At 43.0% G+C, this 15,561-nt stretch overlaps 1 protein-coding gene across 1 annotated transcript in view; it reads right to left on the bottom strand.

The window, feature by feature from the left end:
* Nucleotides 1-15,561, bottom strand: part of LOC124622820 (protein O-mannosyl-transferase TMTC2-like) — a 902,746-nt gene that overhangs the window by 659,762 nt on the left and 227,423 nt on the right. The gene's annotated exons all lie outside the window — the stretch shown is intronic.

Here is a 15,561-nt window from a genome sequence, read left to right as displayed (position 1 = left end):
TGACTGCCACTTGTAGACCTTGCGTTAGTGTATATGGCGCTGACGTGGTGTTAAGAGACTCGTATATTTTTCAATTAATGCACAAGCTGAGACACAATGAATTGAAATGAACTAGAACCTAAATTCAGCTGTGTTGTTACAAGTTTTTTTTGGTAATCACTAAAAGCATTTGTTGAGAAATTAACGACGAAAAAAAAAAAAAAGAAAGGGAAAAACGATCTGGAAAACTTCTGAGGCGGCGAAATAAACGGGACAGTAACCTTATAGGTATTTATGTTTCCAAAATGTCAAAGACAGGCTGCGATTGTGCTTGGATGACCAAACGAAGTGTATGGTGCACTTCATCACTGGATGGAGTCCTTAACACCGTGCACCCGCACAAAGCAGGAGACGGGCAAAAGCTCTCTGCGACAGCGGGGAAGTAGGGCCTTCTGAACGTGTGGTGCTGGAATGTAATCTACACCAAACAGAGAGGGGGAACAGACTGGATGTTTTGAACTTTGACAGAATTGCTCAACAGCAGAATGATGGAAGTTACTGAACTCTGTTGCCAATAGAATAGTAAGATCACTGCATTAAGAGTTTTACAATAGCGAACATAGGAATGCTGATTCCGGAGTAAGGGGCAATACCCCAGATAACGCAAGGGGAAAATATCAACGACGTTTGGAGCGTATGTATACAAGAGGAACAGCAGAAGCAGAACCACCTCGAAAGGGAGTTCAACAGGGGGAACAGTGAGTAGGAGGGCTGATCAGAGATGATAGTAATGAGTCGGAATGGAATACTGATGAGTAGGCTAATTACTAACACAATGTGTTCATTTAAAGTGCACAACTGTTTAAATTGCACAAAGACATAAGAATCTAAATGATAATGTGAGGGTTCAAGCGCTGCCGAGCCATGAAGAATCATTTGGCAGTAGCTTGGTATAGGGATAAACATAAATGTAGACATATACATTGGCAGCAGTCTTGAGCAAATCCAATACTACTGAATACTATTTAACAGAGCAGGGACGTAGGGTCCTAATATGGTGGATTTTTCTTTCACTTTTACTTCACATTTCTTACTTTCCTGTACTAGGTTTTTCTGTTAGTAAGTCGGTAGAACTATGACTCTTGATGTTTAATATTCTACTGGGTGTTTCACTATAATAATTAAAGACGAAATGAGCGTGTGAAAGTCAACGAAACAAGAAAATAATCCTAATAAACATAGGTCCTGAAACAATGGTTTCCCAAACACGACATATGCACAAGTGCAGTCAGGTTCAACACTGTTAACGTCCAAGGCCACTTTTATGGTGTAGGATGCGTGTGTGGTAGGTGCATGTTGGTGCGTTGTCACACATTCATGCTGTTGTTCCGGAATACGCAGCACGAATCTCTCACAGCTAGTGTATCGGTCGTGGCTCGCCAGTAATATAAGAGTCCCAGAACTCCTGACTTGAACCCATTAGACTTTTTTGTGTGGGGATATTTAAAAGCTTATATGTATTGCAGCCCTGCTGATTGTCTCGATGAACTCAGGGAACGCGTTGTGGATGGTTCTCTACATCTACATCCATACTCCGCAAGCCACCTGTCAGTGGGTGGCGGAGGGTACCTCTATCGGATCTCCCTTCTATTCCACTCTCGTATTGTTGGTGGAAAGAAAGATTGTCGGTAGGCCTGTATGTGGAGTCTAATCTCTCTGATTTTATCCTCATGGTCTCTTCGCGAGATATACGTAGGAGGGAGCAATATGCTGCTTGACTCCTCGGTGAAGGTATGTTCTCGAAACTTCAACAAAAGCCCGTACCGAACTACTGAGCGTCTCTCTTGCAGAGTCTTCCACTGGAGTTTATCTATCATTTCCGTAACGCTTTCGCGATTACTAAATGATCCTGTAACGAAGCGCGCTGCTCTCCGTTGGATCTTCTCTATCTCTTCTATCAACCCTATCTGGCACGGATCCCACGCTCCTGAGTAGTATTCAAGCAGTGGTCGAACAAGCGTACTGTAACCTACTTCCTTTGTTTTTGGATTGCATTTCCTTAGGATTCTTCCAAAGAATCTCAGTCTGGCATCTGCTTTACCGACGATCAACTTTATAAGATCATTCAATTTTAAATAACTCCTAATGCCTACTCCCAGATAATTTATGGAATTAAAGGCTTCCAGTTGCTGACCTGCTATATTGTAGCTAAATGATGAGGGATCTTTCTTTCTATGTATTCGCAGCACATTACACTTGTCTACATAGAGATTCAATTGCCATTCCCTGCACCATGCGTCAATTCGTTGCAGATCCTCCTGCATTTAAGTACAATTTTCCATTGTTACAACCTCTCGATATAGTACAGCATCATCCGAAAAAAGCCTCAGTGAACTTCCGATGTTATATTGTGGAAAGCAATGGTTATTAGTGCATTCGGAATAGGCCTGATATTTCTGAACGTGTACGGGCATCGATAAGAAGACGTGCTGAAGACTACCTTCACACGAATGGTAACTCTGCGCAAAACTTGTTGCAAAGTCCAGAATGAGATTTTCACTCTGCTGCAGAGTAAGCGCTGATATGAAACTTCCTGGCAGATTAAAACTGTGTGCCGGACCAAGACTCGAACTACCACGGTAGAGCACTTGCACGCGAAAGGCGAAGGTCCCGAGTTCGAATCTCGGTCCGGCACACAGTTTTAATCTACCAGGAAGTTTGTTGTAAAGTGTTTGTCCTCAGGTGCATATCTGCTGTGTGGTTCCTCGCTGACTCTGTTATAAGGTGTTCATGTGCTCAGTCGTCATACGTCGTGTCGGACAAATCATTGGCTTCCAGACCTACATTTCTTTGAATGATTTGCTTGTTTCATTGTCCTCTACTCGCCCCGTTCATCTATATCCACAACAGTCAAACTCTCAGAATGCTCAGTGTCATGATGAAAGAAATACAGAACGTGTGGGATATAAAGACCTGCCTTAGAATTACAAGACGGTGGAATCAGATGTAACAGCAATAAATACGTAAATAAATAATAAAAATAAATTATCTTACCGGAATCAACACACTTAGCTACAGACTATGTGTGACTATAGTGCTCTCTTCGAGTCAACAATGTTATGTTGCCAGCCCATGCACACATCAGCTCTGCAACAGGAAGAGTATTATAGTGGCAAGGCGCGGACGGAGAGTTGTGCTCCTGCAGTTATCGGTAGCTTTCGATATCAAGACAGTGGGGACACTATGCGTGGTGGCCGGGGTATACCCGATTCACATTACAATTAAGTATCGAGACTCAACGTATTCGCTGGAAACGAGCAGACCGGACACAGTGATAGACATCTTAGTGGAGGTATCTCAGACCTTGAGAGAGCTCAAAAACTGGACAGTGAACTCATGGCAATGGGTGTGGGAAAACTGCAAAAAGGCCTGTATGGAGTATCCATTCTTGCCCAAAAAAGGCAGGCAGCGGTTGATGATGAAAGATGCCAGGCATTTATCGCCTGTAAAAGTCAGTCAGAAGGCTGATTGGCCTAAGTAGAGGAAGAGGGATCCTCAGAACTGATACTTTGGGCCGGCCGGGGTAGCCGTGCGGTTCTAGGCGCTACAGTCTGGAGCCGAGCGACCGCTACGGTCGCAGGTTCGAATCCTGCCTCGGGCATGGATGTGTGTGATGTTCTTAGGTTAGTTAGGTTTAATTAGTTCTAAGCTCTAGGCGATTGATGACCTCAGAAGTTAAGTCGCATAGTGCTCAGAGCCATTTGAACTATTTTTGATACTTTGTACTGCAGCTGTTGGTCGCAGCAATGATGACTAGCACACTTACTAGACAATCACTCACAGACCGGATCACGTGGACCGATATCAGCGACCATGGGCGCAGGATAATCAGGACGCTACAAACAGATACTTGCAGCGACGAGAGTACAAGCCAAGCGGCAATGAGCACAGGCGACGAATGACTCCACACCGGCCGACAAACCCCTAGCATACAGCGATTTTAGTAGCACCCTTGCCAACCACGCAAAATCGGAATGCGAAACATTAAGCTGTTAGTTCATATGGCTGCGACATCAAATATACATCGCATGGTTAATTCCATTAACAGATCCCTCGCCACCATTGGTTTATCAATTCGACGCTCACGAGAAAAGAAGTTGTTACTTTTAACAGACTAAGAGAACGTCACATGAATACCCTCTCAAAGCTATGTTTCATGCCTCATTGGCTAGAACATGCTAAATATACTAACAGTATATGATAAATACAATCATCCAAGAATCATTACACCGTACAATACTTTAAAAATTACGAATTATTTCTATGTTAGATTAGTACATCCGTTCAGGAATGTATTTGACACTCTATCAGCCTCTCCAAACGCGGAGCTTCAAATTTTAAGGAGATTCTCGTATGTTTCAAGATGTGTATATATTTGATGTTCAGAAATTTCCCTTACAAACCGCTAGTAATTATAGGGCGGAGTGAGTACATAATATTTTGAACAGGAATCGTTCTGTGCGTACAGTATGTTGTTTCTTGCTTTTCTTTTCTTTTTTTCAATAACGTAAACAGGTAATGTTTAAGCGCTAATATGGAAAATGTGCCTAAATGATTAATAGATGTTTCGTTACATCTCTTTTCGAATTGTTACGTAATAATTGTACCACGTCACGCCTAATTCAGTTCCTCAAGCAGAGGTGGGTGAGTTAAACATCGGATCTGAAACCGCCCTATAACGGAAACGGTACAATAGTTACTCATATACAGGGTGGTCCATTGACCGTGACTGAGCCAAATATCTCACGAAATAAGCGTCAAACGAAAAAACTACAAAGAATGAAACTTGTCTAGCTTGAAGGGGGAAACCAGATGGCGCTATGGTTGACCCGCTAGATGGCGCTGCCATAGGTCAAACGGATATCAACTGCGTTTTTGTAAAAATAGGAACTCCCACTTTTTTTTACATATTCGTGTAGTACGTAAAGTAATATGAATGTTTTAGTTGGACCACTTTTTTCGCATTGCGATAGATGCCGCTGTAATAGCCACAAACATATGGCTCGCAATTTTAGACGAACAGTTGGTGACAGGTAGGTTTCTTAAATTAAAATACAGAGCGTAGGTACGTTTGAACATTTTATTCTGGTTGTTCCAATGTAATACATGTACCTTTGTGAACTTGTCATTTCTGAGAACGAATGCTGTTAAGGCATGATTACCTGTAAATACCACATTAATGCAATAAATGCTCAAAATGATGTCCGTCAACCTCAATGCATTTGGCAATACGTGTAACGGCATTCCTCTCAACAGCGAGTAGTTAGCCTTTCGTAATGTTCACACAGAAATCCGAGGACTTCAGATCCGGTGAACGTGCGGACCATGGTATGGTGCTTCGACGACAAATCCACCTGTCATGAAATATGCTATTCAGTACCGCTTCAACCGCACGCGATCTATGTGCCGGACATCCATCATGTTAGAAGTACATCGCCATTCTGTCATGCAGTGAAACATCTTGTAGTAACACCGGTAGAGCCGGCCGGAGTGGCCGAGCAGTTCTAGGCGCTTCAGTCTGGAACCGCGCGACCGCTACGGACGCAGGTTTGAATCTTGCCTCGGGCATGGATGTCTGTGATGTCCTTAGGTTAGTTAGGTTTAAGTAGTTCTAAGTTCTAGGGGACTGATGACCTCAGAAGTTATGTGCCATAGTGCTCAGAGCCATTTGAACTATTTTTAACATAGGTAGGACATTACGTAGGAAATCAGCATACGTTGCACCATTTAGATTGCCATCGATAAAATGGGGCCAATTGTCCTTCCTCCCATAATGCCGCACCATACATTAACCTGCCAAGGTTGCTGATGTTCCACTGGTTGCAGCCATCGTGGATTTCCCGTTGCCCAGTAGTGCATATTATGCCGGCTTACGTTACCGCTGTTGGTGAATGACGCTTCGTCGCTAAATAGATTGCGTGCAAAAAAATCTGTCATCGTCCCGTAATTTCTCTTGTGCCCAGTGGCAAAGCTGTACACGACGTTCAGAGTCGTCGCCATGCAATTCCTGGTGCATAGAAATATGGTACGGGTGCAATCGATGTTGATGTAGCATTCTCAACACCGACGTTTTTGAGATTCTCGATTCTCGCGCAATTTTTCTGCTGCTGATGTGCGGATTAGCCGCGACAGCAGCTAAAACACCTACTTGGGCATCATGATTTGTTGCAAGTCGTGGTTGACGTTTCACATGTGGCTGAACACTTCATGTTTCCTTAAATAACGTAACTATCCGGCGAACGGTCCGGACACTTGGATGATGTCGTCCAGGATACCGAGCAGCATACATAGCACACGCATTTTGATCACAATAGCCATACATCAACACGATATCGACCTTTTCCGCAATTGGTAAACGGTCCATTTTAACACGGGTAATGTATCACGAAGCAAATACTGTCCGCACTGGCGGAATGTTACATGATACCACGTACTTATACGTTTGTGACTATTACAGCGCCATCTATCACAAAGTGAAAAAAGTGGTCCCACTAAAACATTCATATTTCTTTACCTACTACACGAATATGTAATAAGAAATGGGGGTTCCTATTAAAAAAAAATAGAAAACGCAGTTGATATCCGTTTGACCTATGGCAGCGCCATCTGGTTTCCTCCTTCAAGTTAGACGAGTTTCGTTCTTTGTAGTCTTTTCGTTTGATGCTTATTTCGTGAGATATTTGGCGCGGTCACTCTCAATGGACCACCCTGTATAGCACGTAAAATGAACTGAATGCGTGGAAACGGTTTTCAAGTAGGCGAAATAAACAATAATTAGTTGTTATGATAAAATTGTAAACTAGCTTCCAAAAATCTATCTTAATTCGGATTTTACGTCGAAACAGGTTTTTGGGAGGTTTTATTACGCGCGCCTCTTCTACGTTTCACATTTGTGCGAATCGGTTCAAATTTTATAAGAATGTGGAGAAACACATGTAATTAATGGTCGTTCCGTTGTTTTGTGAAAGCTTTAACCGTTGGCACTATATAAGCAGTATGGGTCGAAAGACAATAAAAAATCTCTTTCGGATCAGCGTCACCTGAGTTAACAAAAATCTGCATCGGTTGCCAAACTATGTCAGCCCATTGTCATAATTGTGGTGGAGTGAGTTGGGAACCAGAACAAAAAATGCTCCTAGAGTAGCACAAAAAAGACCAATTTGTCCTAGCAGATTTAGAGATGCAAAAGAAAGAAACTAGGTTTGCGACTTATCTGGCAGCTTCGAAGACATTTAAATCAAAACGCTATTTCCCCAGCGCAGTGAGCTCTCTTAGGCACACCCTCTGTTACATGTGTGGTAGGGATATATGAACAAGCGGACACAAATTTTGGTGCTTCTAGGGAATGGGATGCATCTACAACTGGAAGTATCCGAGAGCTTCGGTGCAGAAAGTATCCCAGAGTGGCGATGTATGCATCCTAAACTTTAATTACTCGTTTTTTGATATTGCACTACATTACAAATGTCGTATTGGTGGAAATGACGGCACATGTTAAGTTATACGACGTGACATAATGTATAATGTTACTTTCCTTGACACGATGTATTGTATTACATAACATGGGTACTGGTACTAAGAAGTAAAAATGCGCAAATATGTCAAGATATTTTGATTTAAGTGTGTTTGGAGCTTCCACATAAGTCGAAAAGCTATGTCCGTTGTTTTTCCATCCCTAACACTGCCCAGGACATATTCGCCTTCTTCTGTACTAAGATAGGACCGTTTCTAATTCTGCTTTTGTGTGGTCGACTACGTCTTCCTGTGACTTCCTAATTATACATTATTTTCGAATATCCGAGATGTAGTAACAAATATATAACTTCGATAACATAACGTTACCTTTTCTTCTTTAAATACGTGGTTGCAGTCCTGGTAAGCGTTCAAATCCCTGCGCCACACTGCCACATCATGCTGTTGAACGATCGGAAGCAAAGTAGCGCAGAGCACTGATAAAGAAGAATATCGATAGGTAATTGTGCATTTGAAGAGGAATAAGCTTGCTAGAACCCATGCCCAGTTGGTAGTAGTGCATAACAACATGGTACGACCATATGGGAAAGTGGTTAGCCGATGCAAAGGGCTCAAATAAGTCTGAATTACGAAGAAGGAAATGGCAGACCATCTGTCTGTGAAATACTATAAATCACGAAATAAATGTTAGAAGACCAGCGTGCCACAATTGAGACGATGGTGGACGAAGTGAAAATTGCTTCCCGGTAAGTTTTGTACACCTTGCATGTTATTCTTAAAATGACAAAGTCGCCAAACGCTGGTTTCCGTGACTTTTCACGGCTTGTCATAAAAACCATTAAACCGAGGCTGCAGCCGAAACGTTGCAGGAGTGACAGGCCAATACAAATGACTTTTTCAGGTGCCCAATCACCATTGGCGAGTGGTGCAGGTATCACTGACACTAGACAAAGAAGCTAAGCGAACAGTGATGAGATACAGTTTCACTATGCCTAAAGAAGGCAAAGACCCAACCATCACCAGACATCGGGATGCTGAGGGTTTTTTGGGATCGCCGTGGTTTGATGCTAACAGGTATTGAGTTTAATGTATAACCGCCGTAAGAGTATACCGCCGTAAATCCCCTGATCTGATAAGCTTACGGAAGGCTGTGCATTCGATGCGTCTCAGGAAACTAAAAAAATGGTTCAAATGGCTCTGAGCACTATGGGACTCAACTGCTGAGGTCATTAGTCCCCTAGAACGTAGAACTAGTTAAACCTAACTAACCTAAGGACATCACAAACATCCATGCCCGAGGCACGATTCGAACCTGCGACCGTCGCGGTCTTGCGGTTCCAGACTGCAGCGCCTTTAACCGCACGGCCACTTCGGCCGGCCCTCAGGAAACTCTCCAAGACGTTTTTGTTCCACAACAACTTCATAGTTCATTCTGCACGGATCACACATAGGACTCTTTCATCTCCCACATTCTTCTGACATGGCACCCAGCGACTTCCTCAGCTCTCCTCAGATGGAAAAACCACTGCGTGTCAGGCTTTTCCAGAATGCCGATGAGGCGATTTTCATGATGTAAGCCGTCCGCTGTGACCGAGCGGTTCTAGACGCTTCAGTCCTCGCTGTTGCTACGGTCGCAGGTTCGAATCCTGCCTCGGGCATGGATGTGTGTGATGTCCTTAGGTTAGTTAGGTTTAAGTAGTTCTAAGTTCTAGGGGACTGATGACCTCAGATGTTAAGTCTCATAGTGCTCAGAGTCATTTGAACCATTCTTACGGATTTATGGACAGCCCTGCGGGGTTCGTGGTGTCAATCCCTCCCAATACTACTTCAGACATTAGTCGAGTTCATTCACATCGTGTTGCTCTCTTCTGCATGCTCGCGGTGGCCATACACGATATTAGGTTAGTGTACCAGTTTGTTTGGCTCTTCGATGAATAAGTGGAAGTTTCGTGAACGTATCTGGAAGGCTAGAATTTTAGAGTCACTATTCAGACTAATTTTTATTTTGTTGGTCGATGAACTTGTTGAACCTGTCAAACTTTAACATTCAGATTATACAGCTTAATGCCTACAATGATTAGAAAGATTTCCCTGTGCCAATTGCCGCCAGATAAGACACCTATTATTAACGTAGTGAATAGTAGAACACGGATATAAAGCCTACTCCCACAGTATTCGTAATTTTATAATAGTGCCTGGCAAGCGCTCTTGTGTTGCTGTAATTAAAAATCGGTTATAGTCCACCGCCAACGGTGGATAATAAATATTTCAGTTAAAGCTCTCTACCATCATCACGTATTCTGTATGCCAAAGCAGAGAACGCATAGAAAGCATTTCATATTTAACTACGTAGTGCACAAGCTCACGACAACTCACATTATAAGATGTCACGTACTCACTTTAAAAGCAGCTTATATAGCGATATTCAACCTAAGGCGTCAAATAACATAAAATCCACCATTAAACACTGAGAATGAAAGTACGACACATGAAGTTATAAGACGTTCTCTATTCAAATACATAACAGAATAACTAAGAAAAAAGCATTTTTACTGCTTCACATGCGTCGCATAGTAAAGCATATTACATTAAATAATAAAATGTACTAAATAATTTCACCCTTCCTTCTACGTACAGCGTGTTTGACTGTTAAAGGTACAAAGGAAAGGGCCGACCAAAGGAAAACTATACATGCATATAATTCTTAGTAACATACACTACTGGCCTTTAAAATTGCTACACCAAGCAGAAATGCCGATGATAAACGGGTATTCATTGGAGGAGTATATTATACTAGAACTGACATGTGATTACATTTTCACGCAATTTGGGTGCATAGATCCTGAAAAATCAGTACCCAAAACAATCACCTCTGGTCGTAATAAAGACCTTGATACGCCTGGGCATTGAGTCAGAGTTTGGATGACGTGTACAGGTACAGCTGCCCATGCAGCTTCAACACGATACCACAGTACATCAACAGTAGTGACTGGCGTATTGTGACGAGCCAGTTGATCGGCCACCATTGACCAGACGTTTTCAGTTGGTGAGAGATCTGGAGAATGTGCTGGCCAGGGCAGCAGTCGAACATTTTCTGTATCCAGAAAGGCCCGTACAGTACCTGCAACATGCGGTCGTGCATTATCCCGCTGAAATGTAGGGTTACGCAGGGATAGAATTAAGGATAGAACCACGGGTCGTAACACCTCTGAAATGTAATGTCCACTGTTCAAAGTGCCGTCAATGCGAACAAGAGGTGACCGAGACGTGTGACCAATGGCACTCCATACCATCACGCCGGGTGATACGCCAGTATGGCGATGACGAATACACGCTTCCAATGTGCGTTCACCGCATTGTAGCCAAACACGAATGCGACCATCATGATGCTGTAAACAGAACCTGGATTCATCAGAAAAAAGGCGTTTTACAATTCGTGCACCCAGGTTCGTCGTTGAGTACACCATCGCAGGCGCTCCCGTCTGTGAAGCAGCGTCAAGAGTAACCGAGCCATGGTCTCCGAGCTGATAGTCCATGCTGCTGCAAACGTCTTCGAACTGTTCGTGCAGATGGCTGTTGTCTTGCAAACGTCCCCATCTGTTGACTCAGGAATCGAGACGTGGCTGCACGATCCGTTACAGCCATGCGCATAAGATGCCTGTCACCTCGACTGCTAGTAATACGAGGCGGTTGGGATCCAGCACGGCGTTCCGTATTACCCCCCTGGACCCACCGGTTCCATATTCTGCTAACAGTCATTGGATCTGGACCAACGAGAGCAATAATGTCGCGATACGATAAACCGCAATCGCGATAGGCTACAATCCGACCTTTATGAAAGTCGTAATTGTGATGATACGCATTTCTCCTCCTTACACGAGGCATCACAATAACGTTTCGCCTGCCGCTGTGCCTAGCGGTTCTAGGCGCTTCAGTCCGGAAACGCGCTGCTGCTACGGTCGCAGGTTCGAATCCTCCTTCGGGCATGGATGTGTGTGCTGTCCTTAAATCATTTAGGTTTAAGTAGATCTAAGTCTAGGGGACTGATGACCTCAGATGTTAAGTCCCATAGTGCTTCGAGCCAAACAACGTTTCACCAGGCAACGCCGGTCCACTGCTGTTTGTGTATGAGAAATCGGTTGGAAACTTTGCTCATGTCAGCACGTTTTAGGCGTCGCCACCGGCGCCAACCTTGTGTGAATGCTTTGAAAAGCTAATCATTTGCATATCACAGCATCTTCTTCCTGTCGTTTAAATTTCGTGTCTGTAGCTCGTCATCTTCGTGGTTTAGCAATTATAATGGCCAGTAGTGTAGCTCCGGAAACTATTGGTTTTCCAAATACGACATATTACGGCTGAATACATGAACACCTTGTAATGGAGTCTCGGAATATCCGAACTGTAGATTTGCAAGTGAGGTCCAACACTTTTGAACAAGTAGTACACCTGGCCACGGATCATGTGAAGGCACGCTTCGGCATTTCTTCTAGTTGCTAGCCGTACACATTAAAAGATCCCAAGCGTGTTCCCAGTGCACTGGCAACCACCCACAATGTATTCCTCGATTTCATCGATGCTATCGACAGTGCTGAAACACACCAAAGCTTTTCACTATCGAAATAAAAAAAAAATCCATCATTTTCAAGTCGGGAGAATCTAGGAAGCCATGGCATTTGCTAGCCACGATGGATACACTTGATGTGGAAAATTCGTGCTACGTATTGCCGAACAGCCACAAGAAAGTGTGACGGTACACCATCGTGCATGTACATGTGATAGCCAAAATAACGTAAAGAGTGGTAGTAATGGAATGGTTGTTTTTTTTGTTTTGGTTTTAGGGCGCAAAACTGCTATGGTCATTAGCGGGAATGGTTGTGTTTGACGGCCAACAACGCAGGTAAGGCAAGTGTCGCGCTGGACTGTGCAAGTTCAGTACGGACTAGGCATCAGTGCAGGTTGTTTACGAGTAGTGCACCCTTCGTATTTGCATTCAGAGGCCGAGGTAGACGTGCAATGAAAGAGCTAACAGAGTTACAAAGAGGGCAGTTTGCGGGGAACCGATTAGCTGAAGCATCGGTACTCAAGACAGCCAACTTATTGAATGTTTCAAGAGCAACTGTTTCAACTGTCATGACAGCCTACACGAAACATGGAAAGTCATCATCGAGTAAACGTAGTAGTGGGTGCGAATGGAAACTAAACAACAAAGATCGACCTACATTAACACGAAATGTGGCAAAACAACACAAAAGTACTGCGGCTAAAGTGACTGCAGAGCTCAATAGCCATCTTCGAGACTCCATATCCATCGACACTGTTCGCCGAGAACTCAATAAAACGAATACTAATGGACGAGCTGCTATATCGAGACCAGTAGTGACGATAACCAACGCAAAGAAGGGTAAAACATGGTGTCAGGAGCGTAAAGGCTGGACGGAGTCAACGTTTTCGTTATTTACAACATCGGGCAGCGTTTACGTCTGGGGATCGCCAAGAGAAGCCTACAACCCTGATTGCTTGATTCCAACGGTTAAGCATGGAGGTGGAAGTGTGATGGTGTGGGCAGCGATACATTGGTATTCTGCTGGTCCCGTCATTACTCTCAAAGGCCTTTTAACAGCCAACGGTTATGTGAACATTTTAGGTGATCAGGTGCAACCCGTGATTCAAATGATGTTCCCCAAAAATGATTCCATATTTCAGGACTATAATGCACCCAGTCACACAGCCAGAACAGTATAATCCTGATATGCAACTGAACTGCAGCGTCTTCCCTGGCCAGCACAGGCCCCGGACTTGAACATATCGAACCCTTGTGGGCGGTGTTTGTAAATACATTGTTTTCCCCGAAAGTCGATAATATTTTTTTTTTATTTTGTCCATTATCTTGTCATAGTATTTATGTCTCATTTATTTCAACTATTCTTTATTTTTTAATACGTCACATTGTATTTCCATCCATTTTGCTACTGTTTTATATTTTATACTGTGCGAATATGAATGCTCTGGTTTTATATGCTTTGTAAATCTTTGGTTAGGCTAGGAAAAAATGGTTCAAATGGCTCTGAGCACTATGGGACTTAACTTCTAAGGTCATCAGTCCCGTAGAACTTAGAACTACTTAAACCTTACTAACCTAAGGACATTACACACATCCATGCCCGAGTCAGGATTCGAACCTGCGACCGTAGCGGTCACGCGGTTCCAGACTGTAGCGCCTTTAACCGCTTGGCCACACCGGCCGGCGGTTAGGCTAGGAGAAGTATTGTGTCAGAGAGAGAGCGAACGACTATCGATAGGGAGCATGCGAGTTATAGTGGTACGTGGCCGGTTCGCGGGTGGAAAAACGTGGAAAAGTTCGGCGTGAAAGACGGTGATACGCGGAGGAACAATTAATTACAGTGCGTCTGCTGTACTAATAGGAGATCGTCCATTATTAAGTGAACAATAAAACCTGAAAAGTATATAGAGTGTTTGCGGTGACGATTTTACAAACTGTGTGAACTTCTGACAAGGAGCCATGAATCAGACACCATTGTCTTGTGGAGACAATAACCGTTAGAATTGCTCGAAAGTGGAACAAACCAAAATTTTAAGTAAAAGAACAGTGCTGTGATTTGATCAAGAAACATTTATACATCATCCAAACTGTCTTAAAGACGACGACGTAAGTTGAACTGATGTTTAACGGACTGTTATAGTGATAAACACATGTGACTGTTTTCCTGTGGCAACACGGTGAAAGAACTGTGCGGAGTATTGGCATTAACCGGCTATATATCGTAAATACTAAAGACGTTGCATACTTCCGGTCTACCCGCACCGCGTGATTAATGAGCTTTTAATAATAAAACGTCGCCCGCGTAACGACAACGCACACACTGGAACTATTATTATCGCGTCAGTGCTGCCAGCTGATTCGACTATAGCGGAAACGTGGACCACCGCCGTAACTGGAATATTAATGAAACAGGAGGATCCATCATTATCTTCCCGCCACGAACCAGGATTCAATTCACATATCGTCCGCGCGGACCACCGAAGACGTCATCGCACTGCGCAACAGTTAAGACATTAAAAGAACATTATTACGCTCTCTCTTCAAAATGAAAGACAGTTGCAGTTAAATTAACTATTTTAAAAATACTGTCACAATATCTCAACTTTGTTTAGATCCGATAAATATTCTTTCCATTATTTCGTGTTGTTGACGGTGTTGAAAACCCGCCAAATTAAAGTTCAATTAATAATTTTCTTTCAAAATTCTTCTCAGACATTTTGCTGCTCATTATAATTTTATTTTAATGTTTATTTGTAACTTCTTTTGGATGGAGTACATATTTTTTTTGTCTAGTAAAATTAGCTACCATAAAATTACGTATATTACCAGCTGATGCTGTCCGCCATTACTGCTTGAAAACTGCACCCATTTTCTCATTAGCTGTCAGCTTCAAAACAAAATTAGATATTTCGTGGGCATCTAACACTTGCGCGATATCTATGTGGGCCTCTACAATAATTTGTTTTTACTTTTGCAGGTTTACTGGAATTATATTGACTTTAATTGTTCATTGGGCCCCCATTAAATCGATTTATCGCATCTATATAATAATTGTACTGAATTACCTAATTTATTTGTTTGTTACGTAAACATTGGCATATCATATTTAGATTAAAATTGACGTCTTATTGGCCTCACATAAGATTCTGCACGTTCTGAAGAAGACTATGCCAATTTTTTTTTTCTTTTCCTCCATGACTAACACTGGAGACTATACAATCATTATTTGCCAGTATTCCAAGAAGAATCGCAGCTGTATTACGGGCAAATGAGAGTTCAACCTGTTATTAATAAACCATTCCCCTGTACCACATCGCATTCTTTCATGATAAGATACATCATCCAAATAGTTGTTTAGCTTGTGCATGGTCCCACCTAACGAGCGAGGTGGTACAGAGGTTAGTACACTGGAATCGCATTCGGGAGGACGAAGGTTCAAATCCCCGTCAAGCCATCCTGACTTAGGTTTCGAGTGATTTGGCTTGTTC

The sequence above is a fragment of the Schistocerca americana genome, chromosome 7 (genome assembly GCF_021461395.2).
Source record: "Schistocerca americana isolate TAMUIC-IGC-003095 chromosome 7, iqSchAmer2.1, whole genome shotgun sequence".
In the NCBI taxonomy this organism is placed as follows: Eukaryota; Metazoa; Arthropoda; class Insecta; order Orthoptera; family Acrididae; genus Schistocerca; species Schistocerca americana.
Note: the sequence above shows the minus strand (reverse complement) of the source record. Positions and strands in the feature narration are given on the sequence as shown.